Source organism: Suncus etruscus, chromosome 2 (genome assembly GCF_024139225.1).
Source record: "Suncus etruscus isolate mSunEtr1 chromosome 2, mSunEtr1.pri.cur, whole genome shotgun sequence".
In the NCBI taxonomy this organism is placed as follows: Eukaryota; Metazoa; Chordata; class Mammalia; order Eulipotyphla; family Soricidae; genus Suncus; species Suncus etruscus.
The window spans coordinates 20,767,842-20,775,786 of record NC_064849.1 but is presented as its reverse complement, the minus strand read 5'-3'; positions in this window follow the sequence as shown (position 1 = coordinate 20,775,786).

The window sequence follows — 7,945 nt, the reverse complement described above, 5'->3', positions numbered from 1 at the left end:
CTATAACAGCTAAATATTTCCACATCTCCAGTAAAAAATAACAAAAATCCATTAAAACGCATGTTCTGCCACCACTGTTGGAAAGAGAAGACTGTTTAATAAGACTTTATTTTCAGAGTTATCACCACTTGCTTTTTAAAAATTATGCTTTCAGTCTTATTAAGAGAAAAATTAAGATTCTGGTTGTAAAGGCCGAAGTGATGGTGCAAGTGGTAAGGTGTCTGCCTTGCCCATGCTAGCCTAGGACGGACCTTGGTTCAATCCCCCAGGATCCCAGATGGTCCCCCAAGCCAGGAGCAATTTCAGAGTGCATAGTCAGGAGTAACCTCTGAGTGCCACCATGTGTGGCCCAAAAACAAAACAACAACAGGGGCCAGGAGAGATAGCACAACGGTAGGGTGTTTGCCTTGCAAGCAGCTGATCCAGGATGAATGGTGGTTTGAAGCCTGGCATCCCATATGGTTCCCCCAGCCTGCCAGGAGCGATTTCTGAGCACAGAGTGCCACCAAGTGTGACCCAAAAACCAAAAATAAAAAAAAGATTCTGGATATCGAGCAAACCTTAACCTAAGTGTCAACTTTCATTTCGTTAATTCATTCTTAAACTAATCTCCCACCTTTAACAGTGTTTAGGAAAACATGCCTTCTGGAGATGAAGATGCAAAAGAAAGCACTTAGGCCCCCATCTCTTTGAAAAGCAGCCACAGTAAACTCTATAAATATCTTCTCATGGTTTTCAAAACAAAAGATTCAAATGAATTCCTTCATCATATATCATTAGAAGCTGGGCACAAGTCTTCTAATAATGCAACAACTAGAAACAGTAAATTTCAGAGGATATATAATCAATTTAACAAACACGTCATCCAACTCTTGGCAAGGGAAGTAAAATAACAATTATTATACCCTCCACAACAGCAAAAAAAAAACATCACCTGCACTTCAGGCCTTTCGCTAAGCATTAAGTTCTCATCACCAATGCTCTTCAATACTATTAAAATAGAAGGAAATCAAGGAATTCAAGGGGGTTGGGAGGAAGCAGCAGAAATTGCCTATTCAAGAATAATAAAGTATAAAGTCTTTGGGAGGAGAAGACATGATGATGATCTGATGATGCCCCAAACCATGTGAGGTGCTGTTTGTATTTCTGTGTGTATGTTTTTTTGGGTCACACACAGCTGTGCTCAGGGATTTACTCCTAGTGTGCTCAAGGGACCACATGTGATATTAGGGACCAATACACAGGCAAGTTATATGTTGTCCTTGTTATCCCTGCATATAATCTTAATTCTAAATTGAACACTAAAGACTAGATGGATGGGGCCGGCGAGGTGGTGCTAGAGGTAAGGTGTTTATGTTTGCCTTGCAAGCGCTAGCCAAGGAAAGATCGAGACTGCCAGTGTCCCATATGGTTCCCCCAAGCCAGGGGCAATTTCTGAGCGCTTAGCCAGGAGTAACCCCTGAGCATCAAACAGGTGTGGCCCGAAAAAAAAAAAAAAAAAAGACTAGATATATTCATATTATGTGTGAATACATCTCTATATGCAGATGAGCTTTGTCACATTAAGATAAATCAGGTTTCGGGGCCGGGCGGTGGCGCTGGAGGTAAGGTGCCTGCCTTGCCTGCGCTAGCCTAGGACAGACCGCGGTTCGATCCCCCGGCGTCCCATATGGTCCCCCAAGAAGCCAGGAGCAACTTCTGAGCGCATAGCCAGGAGTAACCCCTGAGCGTCACAGGGTGTGGCCCAAAAACCCCCCCCCCAAAAAAAAAAAAAAAAAAAAAAGATAAATCAGGTTTAGGTAAGAGTGGTTCTCATGGTTTATTTATTGCTACCTTTCCCTTTCATATAAATTGTATTATATAAAACACAAAATACTTGAAAACTGTTCACAAATACCCAAATATTCCATCACCTGGCTTGTACAAATAACAATGTGCACATTCTTTATTGTGTTTAAACCCATACTTCTTCACAAAAGCAAGAAAGGTGTACTCCCACTGAGCCACAACCCATCCTGTAACAATGTGTTTTCCCTTTATCACATATTTTTACAAATCTTTCATTCATGCATCATTTTCAGGCCCATAACCCATCTTACCTCTTGATGTACTTCAAAGTAAGTTGACTTTGTTTTAATAATTTACTGTGATTATGTAAGTTATACTTTACTATTAACTGGCATTCAATTTTTTCATTAATCACCAAATTTAGAGAGATGCCCAAAGCTTATGCATAAAATTCAATGAGGTTGGGGCCTGAGAGATAGCATGGAGGTAGGGCATTTGCCGTGTATGCAGAAGGACGGTGATTCGAATCCGGGCATCCCATATGGTCCCTCAAGCCTGCCAGGAGCGATTTCTGAGCGGAAATCCAGGAGAAAACCCTGAGTACTGCTGGGTATAACCCCAAAACCAAAAAAAAAAGGAAAAAAATTCAATGAGGTTGACAATTATCAAAACATCAACCAAGGGCCAGAGAGATAGCACAGCGCTAGGTGTGCTCAGAGCCAGGAGTAAGCCTTGAGCACAGCCTGGTGAGGTGAGGTATGTTCCAACCTCAACAAGAACAACAGCAACAAAGGAAAAAAAAAAAGAAAAGAAAAAAACTATGTGTTAGTGGAGTTTTAACGAGAGCTGTTACTTGAGATTGACTACCCATGTGTCAAATGAAATCTTCAAGGATGCAATCAGACAGCTGGTTCTTAGGAACAGTTCACCGAAATAATTACTCAGGTATTCTTATCTGTTGTCTTTACTGTGTCTGCTTAATTTCTTCCAAGAATGTCTACTGTGATTTTGTGTTAAAGATAGCCATTATATGTACCAGAAGAGATAGCTCATTGGGCTTATGTTTTGCAAGCAGGTGGTCTAGTTTCAATTCCTGGAACCACATGGTTCCAACAGGAAAACAATGAGACAGTGTTAACCTCCTTCAACCCCCTCACTCTATCCCCAGAAAAGAGGTTTGTAATGCCAAACTTGTCACTAGCCATCTAGAATCTTAGGAAGGAATTTGTTTGGTCTGGCAAGTATCATCTGCAGAGTTCTGAGTCTCAGCAACAGTACTTCAAACCACAGTGCAAAAACTTACAAGGAAAAAAAATAAACTGAGATGGGAGGGGAAAATGGGGTTATGAAAGGTACTAATAGAAAAAAGTGAACACTGATGAAGGGATTAAGGTGAAAAATTTTATGTCTGGGCTGGAGCAATAGCATAGCAGTAGGGCTGACCCAGGACAGACCCAGGTTCGATCTCCGGCATCCCACATGGTCTCCCAAGCCTGCCAGTAACAATTTCTAAATGCAGAGTCAGGAATAACCTATGAGCGCTGCCAGGTGTGGACCAAACCCTCCCCCAACCCCCCAAAAAGAAAAATCATATCCTGAAACTAAATCATGAATAATTTTGTAATTTCACGGTAACTAAATTTTTAAAAAGTAAAGTTTCTATAAATTTGTTATCTCTGATAAGAGGGGTAGGCCACGCCCCTGCCCAGCCAAAGCCACACATGCTACCTCCATCACCCAGAATCAACCAAAGACCATGTGACCATCTACAATTCCCTGCAGAGACGTAACAATATCATTCATATTGGAAATGGAATACGCCACTCAAGAAAACATATGCAGAACCTAGATTCAAATCACCATCATTGAAAGATACATGCAAACAAGTGCCTAGACCTCTGTACTCTCCAATCCCCAAAACATCACTCATATTTAACATATGGCTAGTGCAAAAAGAAATTCATCTGTTTTCAAGTATCAAAAATAAAAATCAAATGGAGAGGTGGCTGGAGAGTTAGTACAGCCATTAAGAAGCTTACTTTGCAGATGGCAGAACCAGATTCAATGCCTGGTATTCCATATTGTCCCCTGAGTAGCATCAGGAGTTAATTCCAGACTACATTGCAAGGAGTACTCCCTGAGTATTACCATGTGTGGACCAAAACCCAAAAAATGTTTTAAATAAATTAGAGGGGCTGTAGAGAGTACAAAGCAAGAAGGTGCTTACCTTGTATGCAGCTGACCTAGGCTTGATCCCTGGAACCCCCATAGGATCCCACCAGGATTGATCCCTGAGTGCAGAGCCAAGAGTAAACCCTGAGCATCACTAGGGGTAAAGGGGGAGGGGGGGTCAAGATTAAATGAAAAAAAAAATTTCAAAATCAAGTTAATGGGCCTCTTGACTCTCAGAATAATATTCAGTCTCTCATTGGGTTAATACTTATTCTAACTCAGTTTATACTTTCTATTTACAATACACTAGAGAACCATAAATGAAAGTAAAATCTACATGTGATAATACTGTACCACTAAAATACAATTCACCTTAAAAATTGCAACTGAGCCAGTTAGATCTGCTCCATACATAAAAATCAGTATCAAGGGGCCGGAGAGATAGCATTGAGGCAGGGCATTTGCCTTGCATGTAGAGTAGAAAAGGACAGTGGTTCGAATTCAGACATCCCATATGGTCCCCCGAGCCTGCCAGGAGTGACTTATGAGCGTAGAGCCAGGAGTAACCCTGAGCACTGCCGGGTGTGACCCAAAAACAAAAACAACAACAAAAAAAAAAATCAGTATCAAGACACAAAGAAAAAATTTATTATCTTCTTTCTCAGCCATTGTTAAAACTAAAGGGAGAAAAAGTCTCACAGAAGACTAGTGAAAGTTCCCATTGCATAGCAGTAAAAGACAATTAGCCAAAACCATAACTACTAAATTACTGTGGAAATTCCTGCAATCATTTGTCATTCAAAAATTTAAAATTAGTAAAGGAAGAAGCCAATGCCACACTTTCAAAGTGTAAAATAGGCCAAGTTAAAATGCTTCTGGGGGAAAAAAATCACAACAGCCACCAAGAATAAACAAAGTGACAGATTAAAGATTTCATCTTGTACTGTATCAAGAAAGATCTCAAGCAATTCCAAATCCTTTTTTAAAAACTCAGTGAAAAGTTTAAAAGCACAGGAAAGATAGAGATAATATAGATACCAACTGAAATAAAATACCATTTTGAACTCTTCCAATTAAGAGAAATAACTATATGATTTTTCAAATATCCTTTAAAAAACAGTCTCCATAGAAGCTAGAGAAACAGTACTGCAGACAAGTCATTTACCTTCCACATGACCAACCTGTCTTCCTGGCTTTGATCCCCAGAAATCCATATAATCCTAAATTCCAACAGAAGTGATCCCAGAAAATAGAACCAGAAATAACCCTTAAGCAGTCAGGTATGCCCCCCCCCCCCCAAAAAAAATCCCATCAACTTTAAAATAAGAAAAATGATGCTGGGGAGATGTGTCAAAGATTGAAGAACACGCTTAGATTGTAGAAAGCCTGTAGTTTCCAGGGTTCAATCTTCCAAGCACCAAGCGGAGAGTGACCAAAAGCAGAAAACTTTAACTTGTAATTAAAATTATGGGAAGGTGGAAACCTTATCCACAAAATATTAATGTCAGGGAAATTTAATGTCCTTAGATTGTGCCATCAATGTGACCAAAAGCAGAAAACTTTAACTTACAATTAAAATTATGGGAAGGTGGGGACCTTATTCATAAAATATTAACTTCAGGAAAATTTAATGTCCTTAGATTAGTTCTTTACTACTAAGAATAACTTTTTCATTCCTCCTATAAAAATTTTTTTTCAAATGATCTTTACTCCGGGACGAACCTGGGTTTGATCCTGGACATCCCATATGGTCCCAAGCCAGGAGAGATTTCTGAGCCCAAAGCCAGGAGTGACCCCTGAGCTTGCTGGGTGTGGCCCAAAAACCAAAACCAAAGGAAAAAAAAAACTTTGTAACATTCATCAGTTTTTGTCCTAATGGACAGAAATCCTAATGGATTAGAGATAAAAAGTAATGTAAGTGTACTACATCAGGAATGGCAGGGATAACTAAACTACTTAGATAACTTAGAAAATGCTTGCCAAGGACTGGAGAGATACCTCAAAGAGCCAAAGGGGTACTTTGTAAGCAAAAGGTCCAGGTTTGATCCCCAGAACTGCAAGATCATCTGAGCACATAACAGGGAAAGTTAACTCCAACACTGCAAAGTGTATCCAAAAACCAAAAAATTTCATTAGTAGTCTAATGCCTTTGAAAACTTTAGATTATCTTGTGGGAAGCAGGAAGCAGAAGATAATGATCCCAACCAAAAAAATCACTTAACCCACTGTGCTTCCATGCAGAAATAATAGTGCCTTAGAGGAGGCACAAATCCTCTCATGCCTTAGAAGAGTCAATAGGCTAAAAGCCAGTATTTTTCTCAACTGCTAGATCAAAACCTTGAAATTAATTGACAAGGGATTATCAGACATTCATAAACTGAAATTAAAAAAATATTTTCACTAACTTCTAAAATATAACATTTTCTTCTATCATGAAAGAAAAGAGCACTACTGTACTTTTGGCACAAGAAACCAGACATTATTACCGATATTCCAAATATGGTTACCTCTTTTACACTCATCACTAATCTAAACAGCTGCTAAATACTCTTAAAGAGCAAAGAAATGATGCAAATAAAGTACACCATGATGATGTACAACAAACTAGGGGAACAACAGTGCATAGCAAAATATCAACATTCTGATGTCATAGATATTTGAGTTTAAATCATTACGTTTGAGAGTTTGCCTAGAATGCCTGCCTTGCAAAAAAGTCAGGAGCTAAATCCTCAGAGCCCAAGCTGTCACCACAAGTCTGGCAGCTCTATTTTTCCAGGCTCACTGTCCTGCTACCTATGATTCCCCAGGAAATTAAGTGATTTCTGGGCACAATGTAATCAGATGTGAGCACTGGGTTTTGACTCCTGGTGAAAGTATGAACACTAAAGCTTAAGATGATCTTCAGAGAGCACCACAGCCACAATTTGCCATCTCCCCCAAGTACCACAAATTCCAATTACCATAGAAATAAACCCTGAGCACTACCCACCAGACTGCCCTCCAATAAAAGGGAAGAGTTAAGTAGTGAAAAGTTTCCTCAGTAAGATACCCTATTTCACTTTACAGGAAAAAATTTCCCAAGACCAAATAATTAAACTAGAACCCAAGGTTTAGTTTAGTGTGGCTGCAGAGTGACCAATCCTCTCAAATTGTCTCCTTTCTACAACCCTAAAACACTTCCAAGAGAAATTCACCTTAAAACTACCTAATTCTTAGCAATCAATAAAATAAAAAATAAGTGCTTCCTCTCAAACAGAAAGTTACTAGTAATAAGGTATACCCAAAATAGGCATTGTTCTGAAAGGTACACAACTAACTTAATCACTTCATCAACTAACTTAATTCACACATAAACCTAGAATAGTTATCTTGCTAGACACATAAGATAATAGAGGTCAAAGTGAGGCAAAGGTCACACAACTAGCTAATAGGGTTAAAGCTAAGATTTGAAGTTGAATCCCATTTTAAACTGTCACCCTCTTAAATTTCTTAATCAGTTAAATTTTCTCACGTTAGTCACAGAAAAGATATTTCAACTTTCTGTAAACAAAGCAGCAAGGTCTGGCAAAGCACAGCCCATCTCTACTCAAGTCTCATCTTGTACATAAGTTTTATGAGACAGACAGTAAGAGTTATTATGACAAAGATAACCACAAAGTTAAAAAAAATACCATCTGGTACTCTAGAAAAAAAAATGTTTATAGACCTTTGTTCCAGAATTTGTTATCCATCTCTAAACTAACCAAATTAATATACTTTATCACAATTTTTAAAAGGAGCAAAAGCTACGATTTATCACATTCATACCTACGGCAATATCTTTTTATTGGGGGCCTACACCTAGTGGTGCTCAGGGCTTACTCCTAGACTCCCTTCAGAAATCACTCTGATGAGCAGCAATATACTCTCGTGAGATTGTACTACAAGACTGAAAACTCTGGGTCTTTACTTTTAGAAGGGGCTTGTGCTGAGGCCCCTCTACACC